Genomic DNA, 13,582 nt, shown 5'->3' with positions numbered 1-13,582 from the left:
TAGACAGATCACATATTAGTTGATTAGTATTGGATCGATGTGCAATTAACTCGGCCTTAAACTTTATTATTTATACCATTAAGAAATTGAAGAATAAACTTCTAAAGTAATTAATGACGGTACATATACTTTTGTTTATAACAAGATTACGAGAATAATAGAGAGATATCGATGTATAGTTATCCTACCTGGAATAACCACCCTGCGCATACGAATAAGATATCAGAAGAAAGATAGTCAAAAGGAGGACCATTGCCATTGGTTTCTTAACAAAGAAACACATTTTTATTTTTGTGAATGAATATTATCAAACATCTATTCGGCTTTATACACACATAAATAGATATTTTTCCACAAATAGAACCACGACTTAATCAAACACATATTTTTCCACAATATTGTTTGTTAGCTTGTAGGGATATAGTCCAATCTATAGTATAGTTTAATTTTTAAGTTTTGAGTCTCTAAAAGGCGGTTTCCTCACACTTACAGTAAGCTTTTTTTTAAACAATGATAGAAATATGGTAGTTTGAAAAATAGTGGTAAAAGTAAATCAGTTTTTTTTAATAGGGTCTATTAATTGAATTTGGAATCAATTTAGGGTGAGTTTGGTTCGCTAGAATGGAATGAAATTCGGAGGAAAATGAATCTAATTCCATCACATTCCATTGTGTTCAACTTTATACGATGGAATTGGAATCCTAAATGAAAAAGTTTTCCATCAAATAGGGGAAAACACTTTCCTTCAAGAAAATGATGGGATTAATTATCAACTACGAAGGAAAGTGACATTTTACCTTATTGCCCTTGTTTTATTTCACAACATAACCTCTACCACTAACACCCACCACCACTGCCACCCACCACCACCTTCACCATCGCCACCACCACCTGCCCCCACCACCACCACCACTACCATTACCTACCACCGCCAACGCCACCACCACCACCACCACCGCCACCACAACCTACTACCTCCATCACCACCACTACCATTACCACCCACCTACTGTCACTGTCATCACTACCACCCATCACCACCACGACCACCTACCACTCCTACCACGACCGTCACCACCAGCCACCAACCACCACCGCCACTCCTACCGCCACCACCACCTACCATCAATACCTCCACCACCACTTACTGCCACCACTGCCACTGCCACCACCACCTATCACCATCATCACCACCACCACCACCTACCGCCACCACCATCTACCACAATCACCGCCACCACCACCACCACTACCATCATGGTCACTACCACCTATCACCACCACCACAACCGGCGCCAACGCTGCCAATACCTACCACCACCACTCACATGAATGCCCAATTAATAAAATGAAAATTAACTATTTTTTATAGTTTATAAAATATATATTTAGATGTAAGATAGAAAACAAAGTAAAATTAAGCAAGACAGACAAAAAAGGGCAATTATGTCATTTTATATGGATTACAATTCTATTTCCTGCCAACCAAGGAGTATCTGAAATTAATTCCAATTTCATTTCATGCCAACCAAACACTATATGGAAATCAATTCTAATTCCTGACAGATTCATTTTCTAATTCCAATTCCAATTCCCCAGGAAACATTCTACGAACCAAACAACACCTGAGGACAAAAACTTTTGCATTAATTTCCAACTCTTTACAAGTTTACAACTTTAACCTAAATATATTTTTTTCGTTTACATCTTTTTATCTTTTATTATTCAGTTATTATGTTTTTAAACGTATTATATACACTGCTAGAAAAGTCGCAAATCAGCTACGAAAATTACATACGGAATACCGACGGAAACTGAAGCCCTAATTTTTAAATGTATTATATACACTGCTAGAAAAGTTGCAAATCAGCTACGGAAATTACATACAGAATAACATACGGAATATCGACGGAAACTGAAGCCCTAGCGACGCATTTTGTGACAGAATACTGACGGAATATTGTGTCGTCGGAAATCCGTCGGTAATTACCAATATTGGAATACTGACGAATTTAGAACAAAAAGGATTTTCTATTAGCCGTCACAACCTGTCGCAAAAAAACTTATTTTTTTGTTTTATTATTATTATTATTATTATTCTATTATTATTATTATTATTATTATTATTATTATTGCACTATCAAAAAAAGTTGTGGAATAACAACGAAAAAATTTCGTACAGATTTACAAATTCATTGCATTTCGAAATTTTCATATATTTATCATACATATACACATACATACACGTACACATATGTACTTACATGTATACATACATACATACATACATGACGTGCAATATAATAAAGTTAATAATACATAATAACAATAATTAGGAATTGGAGTGAAATGAACATATGTATATGTATGTATGTGTATATGTATATGTATGTATGTATATGTATATGTATATGTATGTGAGTATGTATATATGTACATGTTTGTATATGAATGAGAATGTGTATGTATGTGAATGTATGTGAATATGTGTGAGAGGATGTTTATTAATGTGAGTGTGTATGTATGTATGTATATATGTGGGTATGTTTATGTGTATGCATATGTATGTATGTGTATATGTATGTTAATTTGTATATATATGTGAATGTATATATATATATATATATATATATATATATATATATATATATATATATATATATGTGTGTGTGTGTGTGTGTATGTATGTGTATGCATATGTATGTATGTGAATTTATATATGTATGTGAATATGTATGTATGTATGTGTATGTGTATGTATGTGAATGAATGTGTATGAATGTATGTGAATGAATGTGTATTTATGTATTTGTATGTACATGAATGTGCATGTATATATGTGTATATGTGTATGTGTATACGTATGTATTTGAATGTGTATGTGTATGTGAATATGTGTGTTTATCTTTATGTGTATGTGAACGATATTAACATCCATAAGTTTGTGAAAGTATAGATAAACATGTATAATAGATGAGTGAAAAAAACGAAGCAGCAAAAGCGATGTTCGGTGCCCGAAAATCGAAAATAAGAAAAAATTGTTGGTACGTCGGTAATTACCAACGGATTACCTACAAAATATGCTTTATGTCAGACTTTCGTCACTATCCTTCGATAACTACCAATGGATTACCTACGAATTATTCTTATTTTTGATTTTTTGGACACCAAACGTCGTTTTTTCTGCTTTGTTTTTTTCACATACATGTTGAGGAATCTTAGCATTAAGTACACATTACATAGGTAGCGGAAAAATCAAAACTTGATATACCTAACTGCACATGCAACCTAGGATCTATGTTTTACTATTATAGCATCCTACTTTGAAAAACAGCATAAAAGGATTACTAACCTCTTGTTCACTTCCTTGTGATCTCATATGTGCCAGTTTAGTTGCAAGATGAAAGATCTAAAGGAGAATCCATCTAATGGAATCAGATCGACACACCAAATAGCAAAAGGAATAACCCACAAATTAGGGTTTATGCAAAACTCAAGAACCGTAGGAGAGGGGATGAGAATTTTGGATTTGAGGAGTAAGAGGGGCAGAGTATGGACGATTTTGAGGAGAGGAATAAGTAGCTCTAGGGTTCACCCTAGCAGTCTATTTATAGGTAACTGTTAGAATCTCATATGGATACAAACCCTAGGGTTTATCCTTATCTGATTAAACCAGCTCTATACATGTCGTCCATATCATCCCTTGCAGAAGATTATGGAATATTCCAATTAATTCCTATGATTAATTAATATTAAACCTTTTTTTAATTTACTAAATCCTTTTAGCTAGTTTGCCAAATTAATTTCTAATTAATTTAGTAATTCCTTAATAATTTAACACATTATTAAACTCCATTTCCTTATGTTATTTGAGTCATGAGGCCAACCCAAAAGGACCCTGCTATTATTAGAAATATTATCGAAACAGTTAATCACATTGCACAATTTTCAAAAGTCTCTCACTTGTACAGGTCGTCTGTAACGTCTCATTTTCACAAACAAAATTTTCATTTTTAATTAAGGTAAAACATTATTTTCATAGAACCCAAGTTAAGAAAACTCATTTGTTCCAAAATACATGTTTTGAAAAATCAGAGTAATATAATAAATGTGGAATCTCCAATGCTGCTGAGGAGTGTGTATTGTCACGCTTTCGCATTCCCACGATCACTAATGGTACCCGAAAAACATTTAATCAACAACTGTAAGCTAAAGCTTAGTGAGTTCCCCCAAAATTCAACACACCACGATACACATACAATGCATTCACACACGATCCTTAAGTCTGACTGCACTGCCTCACAAGGCCTACAGTGTACCTGGACTCCTCTCTTGGGCCTCCACTCCACAACTGGTCCCCCTCCCACGCCTACTGTAACGTCCCCAAAATAATGACATAAAATTTTCGTATTTAGATTAATAAATCGTTAATACATATTTTTCCCATAAAACCAAGGTAATCAAGATTTAACAAAACATCATCAAATCAGAGTAATTTACAGAATGCGGAAACATGTGGTGTGTGCTCTGCAATCACCACGAGCTCTTCTATTTGTAACGCCCCGGTTTTTCTCGGTACGTTTAGTTATTTTAATTTAATTATTCTTGTAACCTTGGGTTAATTTATTTAACCAATGGCTGATTTCTTATGTTATTGGACTCTTTTGATCATCTTGTAAACTCCTTTTATTGAAGTCCATGGGCTATGGGCCTATTTGCAAAGTCCATCTAGTTAACAGTACTTAATGTGTTAATTGAGTCATTTGGAACACACACAAGAAAAACACTCTAAACCCTACTCTCTCTCTCTCTCTCCCTCACAACCGCCTTCTCTCTCTCTCTCTCTCTCTTTGGGATCAAGAGCAGCCAAGGGGATGTTGTTTGGAGCTTAATTCTTGTTCATTTCCAGCCTTGATTCATATTGGTATGAACCTCCTTATCATTTCTTACAACTTGATTCATAACCTTGTTCTAGTTTTATGATTTCATCTTCACTTCTACTCCTTCTTATTTGATTTGTATCTCTTTTGTTATTTGCAAAGAATTGTATGTTATACATCATCTCAAGATCCTATCTTCACCCCATATATGGTGGATGATGGATCTAGGGGATTACATGTTGCAAAAGATCATGGAAACCCTAAAAGGGCGAGTGGTGATTTTATGTGCTTTATGTTGATTATTATTACATTCTTGTGGCAAAATGAAATCCTAATGATACCTAACCCTTTTTAGTACCATCATGATCATGGGGACTAAATTGGGATGATGAACACATCTTAAAATGTGTTTCAAAGGGAGAAGGATGGATAAACCAAAAAGGAATCACGGGTGGCTACGATTCTGTTTTCCATCAGATCTGTAGTCATTTTGTAAAACTCATATCTTGAGCTCTAGAACTCAAACGGACCCCAAACCAGTGCCCAAAGTTCACAAATTGAGTTGTCTAACTTTCTTAAGCAGCCGAATCTCACTGATAAGGACTTTATCTATGGGCAAGAATGGCATCTTTGCTGTAGGGTCTGATCCGGGTCTGTTCTGATATGTCATTTTGTTTTCATCATTTCTAAGGCTTGGAAAAGGATCCAGAGTGATTCCAAGTTTCTATATGTTCCTGATATTATGAATTTAAGATATGGAGCAGATGGGGTGTTATTTCCAATTATAAATTGGTTAGAATGGATCCACACTCCAGATCAGTGGGCAGTCACCAGCTTTTGCTAGTGCTGTGATTGTCCACAATGTGAATTTTATATCCGGAGTTTGGGAGATGCTTTCCATTCAATTCCAACTCTGAGACGTTCATTTGTATGTCCTTTACTTCTCTGAATTTTGGTTTGGACGAATTCTACTCACAAGTTGGGTAGAATTGGCCAACATCACTTGACTGTCTTGTTGGAGACAGAAGTGATATACCTTTTTGTAAAAATCATATTTAATTCATCTTTTGGAGTTAGAAGGAGTTCTTTATAGTTCTGGAATCCTGAACAATCATAGTTTCCTATAAAATTTAGTTAAAGCTATGTTTCTGTTTTAGATTTTGGAGTAAATCCGTTTTGAACAGCAGGTCTGTTTTAGAGACCTTGCTGTGATTACTCTTTTCTCAACTCATAGCTTCATTACTTCTCCTTTCTAACCTTTAGTCCTTCTTAGGTGAGGTTTTGAAGTTTGCTCAAGCTTGGTAGCATTATTTGATTGTTAGCTATCCTTACTACTCACTCAAGGTGAGTTCTCTCACACCGTTGTATTGATGTTTGCGTTTGCTAGTTAGCTCGTGTGTGATTATTTGAATTTATTATAAAGGCATGCTATATAACTGTTGTTTTAATTCGTACACGTGCACTGTATGTAACTAATTATGGATATGGGGACACCACCAAAGGATACGGATTAACGGTGCGGTGGGTAGGTAATATCACCAACATAATACTCATCGTGAGGTGCGGTGATTAGGGCCAAATGATACGGGATCTTCCCGGTGCGGTTCAAACCTACAAGTCCTTCTTGTATTATAGGCATTGATTCGTTCTTTGCCCTTATTATACAATTATAATTGGAAAATGGATTAGGGTTAGTAAATATGAATGTTAGTACAATGTCTGTGTTTGAATTCACTAAGCTTTGTGCTTACAGTTTCCCTTATAACTTTTCAGGTGTCCAGATTAAAGAGGCTAAGGCTTGACATGGAGCACCGGGACATCGCTACTAGTTATTTTTGTTGGGACCTTATTATTATTCCTACTTCCGCACTTATTTTATATGATTATTAAGTTGATGTATTATGTTATGACTATTTCAGTTGTTTTAATTTAATTTAAGATGGGTTTTAAAAGTTTAAAATTTTTGCAAAATTTGGGTGTCACACCATTTGAAAACCAAAGTACCTGAAACATAAACTGAAAACCATAAGCACAAAGCTTAGTGAGTTCCCCAAGATACCACATACCACACATACATAAATCACATACTGGGCCCTCGCCCTCCATCGGGCCTCGCCCGGCATCAAGTCCCACTCGGCCTCGGGCCCCGCCCGGCATCGAGCCTCGCTCGGCTTCGGGCTCCAGAAGAGCTTCTTTTGTGGTTCTGGGTTCAACCGAAGACAGGAAAGCTGCATGGTGACTATAATATCCCAAAATTTTAGGCCAAAAATTTCATTTTTAATATAATAAAACCTTTAATAAATTTTTTCCAGTCATTGAAAACATTTCAATTAAAACAAATATCAGAGTCTAATCCCAAAGATCACATAATGCGGAATAACATGGGTGAATACGCTGCGATCGTCCCGAACTCCTTTTCTTGAAAACTGAAGATACCTGAAACCAAAACTGTAAACCGTAAGCACGAAGCTTAGTGAGTTCCCCAAATACCACATACCATACATATCCACTGAGCCATACATATCAAACATATCCATAATCAAATAAGTTGCTATGTGCCGCACATAGTCTTGCCGTTATGCCACGGGCCGCCACGTGGTCTTTCTTGCCAAGCCGGGGGCCACCCCCCTCGGTCTCACAGACAAGTGCCAAGAGCCACCTCCTGGTCTTCCATGCAAGCATCACAAAGACAACTAGCATACAAACTACTCTACTTAGCTAATCAGCATATAGTGTGATAGGAGCCACCTCCTGGTCTTTCATACATATTGCCTAGGGCTAACCCCGGGTCTTCCTACCATACATAATAACATACTGTGTGCCAGGAGCCGCCTCCTGGTCTTTCATGCATAATGCCTAGGGCTAACCTCGGGTCTTCCTATCATACATAAACTAAATGGACCGGCATTGGTGCCTTAGACCCATACAAACAGTGAGGAGACTCACCTTGCACTGCTGAAGTCCTGCTAACACTCCTCTGGCTGCTAACTCGCAATTCCCCGAACTGCTGCTCCTTTGGCTCCCCGAGTTACCAATACCAAAATGACACTTAGTCCCAAAATGTCCTCAAAAGTCAACTAGGTCAACTTTGGTCAAAGTTAAAGTCAACGGTCAAAGCCAACGCTCTGAGTTGACTCAACTCGCCGAGTCAGTCTATCAACTCATCGAGTTCTTGAACTCAATAACCCTAAAATCACGATCCAACTCGCCGAGTCACCTCCTGACTCGCTGAGTTCCCGGACTACTCATCATCGCGATTTGGCAAACCAAATCGTCGAGTCATCCTCAGACTCGTCAAGTTCCACCGAAAACAGAAACGGGACAACTCACTTCGACTCGTCGAGTCCCTTCCTGGACTCATCGATTCCCTCAGTCTGTTTGGGCCATCTTAACAGATTAAGCCCCTACACTTCTGATCTGAACCCCAAACTTCGTCTATATGCTGGAAATTACCTCTTAAGGGTAAAGTTTCCAACTTTACCCACTCCTAATCCTTCTTAATGGGTTTAGCTCAAAACCCTAGCTCCTTAAGACATAAATCTTTGTCCAAAATCCTTATTACTCCAATCCAAAGCAGGAGAACCGAGATCTAGGCCCTAGACGCCCAATAAACACGTAAAGCCTCAAACTTTACTTACATGCATGGCCCTTTGGGGCTAAAAAAGGCCATAATATCATCCTTAGGGTTTGCATGGGACTCTAATGGCATAAAGTTTGCACCTTTATGCCTTCCCAACTCTTAGTGACTCCAGATCTGGAAGTATAATCAACTTGGGACATCCATGACTCCTAAAGCATACTTCTTGGACAAAAACCCCATAAAAGTGACCATAAGGAGATCTAAGAAACTACAAGGCAAGTAAGGAGCTTGATTACCAGAAACTGATGGGAATGGGACGAGATTCTTGGATCTACAACTTCTCCTTGAACCTTCAAACTCCTTCTTCTTCTTCTAGGCTTCAAGAACACTCCAAATCACTTAAAAATGGCTCACACGCTCAATAAAGACTCTAGGGTTTCGTGGATTAGGTTCTGGACAATGGGGGCTATTAATGAGGCCAAGGGAAGGAGAATAGGATGCTCAAATAGGGCACCAAGTCCCGGATTTAGGGTTTCCCAAACCCAGACCAACTCGTCGAGTTGGTCCCCCAACTCGTCAAGTAGGTCACTTAACCCGGGACTCGAAATCCGCTCCTACTCGTTGAGTCATCCCACCGAATCGACGAGTTGCCTTCTTATCTTGAGGTTTTCCTTTCCTTTCTTGGTCTTCTGGATTCTGGGTGTTACAGTGATAATGATTAGTTAAGTCTGTAGAGGAACAAGTTTGAATACCTACAGATGGATTCCTGATGATCTGCCCTGGTGGGTGATCTTTCGTCTAAATATGTAGACGAGATTGTTGCTGGTCTGCGGCTGCACTTGATGGAATATCCTCAACCTCAGAGGAGTCTTCAGGTCTATTTGAAGAAGGTAGTTCCCCCTCGGTTTGAGATCAACCCGCAGATGAATCTTGGATTTTTGGGATTAGTTCTGCAGTTGGTGATGGAAGTTCCCCCTGGACTGAAGATAGGAGTTCCCATTTACTTGATGATGGTTCCCCCCGAACCAATGATGGGAGTTCCCCCTGGACCGATGAGTGATTGATTAGCCTTGGATCCACTTCGGTATCAATATTTTCAATTTCTTCATCCTCAGAGTCTTCAGAAACAGTTGATTGATTGGTATTTTTGTGGATAGGTACCGGAGCAGCATCTTCAAGTACTGGAACCTCGATGGTTGTGACTTCCAAAGGGTTTGAACTTTCCCCCTCATCCGGCGAGGTGGAAATTTCCGCAGAAAAAGTTGGTCCAGATACTTTTGCATGTTGTTGTGCTACCGGAGACACCAATATATTTGACAGATATGCAGTCTCTGCGGGATCGAAGAGGTCGTCATAGTTGACTTCAACTATGTTTAATGGACCCGAGGATGGTGGGATATCACTCTCCAGGATAAATTTTGTTTCGGTAAGGGGAGTCGTGTTGCGGACATAATAGTCATCAAATTTGACATCAAAACTTTCGACTATTAGTCTTGTTCGCCTTATAAGAACCCTGTATGCAACCTTATTTGTTGAGTAACCCAATAAGATGCCTTCATCAGACTTCGGTGCAAATTTTTTGAGATGATCTTTGTTGTTGACCACAAAACACCTGCAACCAAAAATATGAAAGAAACGTACATTGGGTTTTCGATTGTTTAGACCTTCATAGAGAGTCTTGTTGAGGCTTTTGCAGATGATACTTCGATTTTGAACAAAGCATGCAGTTGCCACTGCTTCAGCCCAAAAGTAGAGAGGTAGGTTGGCAAAGTTGAGCATGGATGTAAGTGGGCAGTGATGGACTCTCCATCCTTCATCTTTGTAGTGATCATGGAAGCGATGATCTCGTACCTTTCCTGCCTCGCACTTTGATGGTACCTTTCCATCAAATCTTGGTGCATCTCGTAGGGATAGTAGTCCTCGTAGGACTTTTGGAGTTCGGCAGTCATGGTTGCGAGCATGATACACGACACCTTTGTCGCGTCCCTCTAATGGGCATCATATTGAGCAATTTGCTCAGCAGTGTTGTGGTCAATCTCCTTTAGCTTCTCGTCGAGAACATACTCTTTCTCCTCGTAGCGGGCGACCATGCGAATGTTGCGAATCCAATCGTTAAAATTGGATCCATCAAAGATCACCCTCCCACATAAATTCATGAGGGAGAAAGAGCTAGAAGGGTTGGAGCCAAAAGCGTTGTGGTTTGAGGTAGACATCTGAAAAATAAAAGAGACAAAGTTTAGATTAGATAAGAATCCCCAATTTAACACCCAAATGAAAAATTAGGGCTAGGACCCAACACAATTATTTACAATTCAGAAAAGGGATGCTGTAATCTAATTGCAAATAATTTGAAGGTGGTAAATGACGATTTACCAATTTCCACCATGAAAAACGAAAAAGAATATTAAGTTTTAAATGAATTGAAATTCCTAGATTCTTTTGAGATTCATTGAACTTATCAATGGCATGTTTAAATCTCGATTATGCCCTTCAAGTTTGTAACTGGGATACCGAGGATCACAAACAATGTGTGAATAACCATGCAAATGTGCTTGGTACTCTCGATGTCATTTATCACCTAATCAATGTATCGGTTAACCACACACGCTCCATTGATCTATGATAAACATCGAGCTACCCTTTGCCACCCTTTCTAGTCCTAAATTAGTGTGTCGGTTAGCCACGCACGCTCCACTAACAACTTGGCAAGGTGCAAAGTGCAATTTCATGGAATAGCATCATTTTCACATTTTTTCTAAAGTAACTAAGATTGGGAATTTGTGAAAACATTTAGTTACTTTATAAAATCATTATACTTTTTAATGAGGAATTAGTTTGTCCTATCCTACCCATTCGGCTAACGACCCTCCACTAGTCAAGAGTGCGGTGGGTAAGAATGGATACCCAATGGTGGTCATTTTACAGGCCGCTTCCTTAAACACCCCTTATAGACCAGCTTCATGAATGAGGCCTACTAACGTTAAGACCGACTTATCTTATACATATATATATATATATATATATATATATATATATATATATATATATATATATATAATTATTAATCTTTTAATATTATAATAGTATAAGGGTAGAATTTTAAACTTTTAAAACACTAGGGTTTAGAATTTAAATATTTCAAAATCAAAACTTTTTAATCAAAATTTTTAAATTCCAAAACTTGAGGGTAAGTTTTGAAACTTTTCAAAACCTTCTAGATCAAATTAAAATAATTTAATTAATCAAATAATTTGTCATTATCTAAATTTGACCTAATTCAATTTATGACAAGATAATTCACATCAAATAATACAAATAATTATCTTTATCATATAAACTAATAATTATCTTATGGTTTGACAATTATCTTCTAACTGGATGAGGATAATCATTACCATATAATAAAAATCGAGTTTTATCAGTCAAAAACGTTTTTGGTAATTATCCCAATCCAATTCTGGTCAAAATCCCGAAAAATCTGCCAACTGACGAGCCGACTCGTCGAGTCAAACATTGGACTCGTCGAGTTCATCAGAGGAATCGACGAGTTCATCAAGCAGATGCAAAATTTCGACTTTTTCAGCTTTGAACAATTAAGCATAGCATCAAATACAATAGAAAAACGACCTAGGAAACCGGGTGTATAGAAAAGTGAGACTTATGAGCCTCCTCGATCACTGTCTGCCGGATCCCTCCGGACATCGGAACCCAAACCCGACCGTGTCGGGTCAATAATCTGCGGCTATCCTGAACAAACCGGGTGTTCTCGCCCTTAATCCGCCCCATCTTCCAGTTCTCTGGTCTCATGCCTAATCACACCCACAAGCGGGGAATCCACCGCTATCCTCATACACCTTGTCGGGGTAGAGGACCCAGCTGACTTGCGGCTCAAAGCGTCCGCAACCACATTCGCTTTACCAGGATGGTAAAGGATCTCACAATCATAGTCCTTGACTACATCCAGCCACCTGCGCTGCCTCATATTCAGGTTCGGCTGATCCATGATGTGCCTCAAACTCTTGTGATCCGTGTATATAGTACATCGGACCCCGTACAGATAGTGCCTCCAAATCTTGAGAGCGAAAACCACCGCTCCCAACTCAAGATCGTGCGTAAGGTATCTCGTCTCATGCGGCTTCAGCTGTCGCGATGCATAGGCTATCACCCGTCCCCTCTGCATGAGGACCGCCCCCAGACCTGTGATGGACGCATCACAAAATACTACGAAATCCTCGACTCCCTCGGGGAGCGTCAACACTAGCGCCTCACGCAAACATCGCCGGAGGGTCTCAAACGCCCTCTGCTGCTCAGCGCCCCACCGGAAATCCACCCCCTTCCTCGTTAGACGAGTGAGGGGTACTGCAACCTTGGAAAAATCTCGAATAAATCTCCGGTAGTACCATGCTAATCCCAAGAAACTCCTGATATCGGAGGGAGATTTCGAAATCTCCCACTGCATAACCGCCTCGACTTTGGCCAGGTCGACCAAAATCCCCTCCTGGTTAACGAGATGTCCGAGGAACTGGACCTCTCGTAACCAAAACTCACACTTCGAGAACTTGGCATACAGTCGTTCTCGTCGCAGAACCTCCAGCAGCTCCCTGACGTGCTCCTCGTGCTGCTCTCGGGTCTTGGAATACACCAAGATATCATCTATGAACACAATGACCGAGCGATCGAGCATCGGTCTGCAGACCCGATTCATCAAATCCATGAATACTGCCGGTGCGTTGGTGAGCCCAAACGACATCACCACGAACTCATAATGACCATAACGAGTCTGAAACGCGGTCTTCTCCACGTCTTCCTCCCTCACCCTGACTTGGTGATACCCGGATCTCAAGTCGATCTTGGAAAACCAAGATGCACCCTGCAGCTGATCGAAAAGATCATCTATCCTTGGGAGTGGATAACGGTTCTTCACCGTTAGCTTGTTCAACTCCCTGTAGTCGATGCACATCCTGTGCGAACCATCCTTCTTCCTGACGAAGAGGATCGGTGCTCCCCATGGGGAACTACTCGGACGAATAAACTGCTTACCCAGAAGCTCCTGCAACTGAGATGACAACTCCTGCATCTCTGGCGGTGCCAGTCGGTACGGCGCCTTAGCGATAGGGGCCGC

The sequence above is a fragment of the Lactuca virosa genome, chromosome 8 (genome assembly GCF_052849685.1).
Source record: "Lactuca virosa cultivar CGN04683 chromosome 8, Lactuca_virosa_CGN04683_v6, whole genome shotgun sequence".
Taxonomy (NCBI): Eukaryota; Viridiplantae; Streptophyta; class Magnoliopsida; order Asterales; family Asteraceae; genus Lactuca; species Lactuca virosa.
This window is presented reverse-complemented; position numbering follows the sequence as displayed.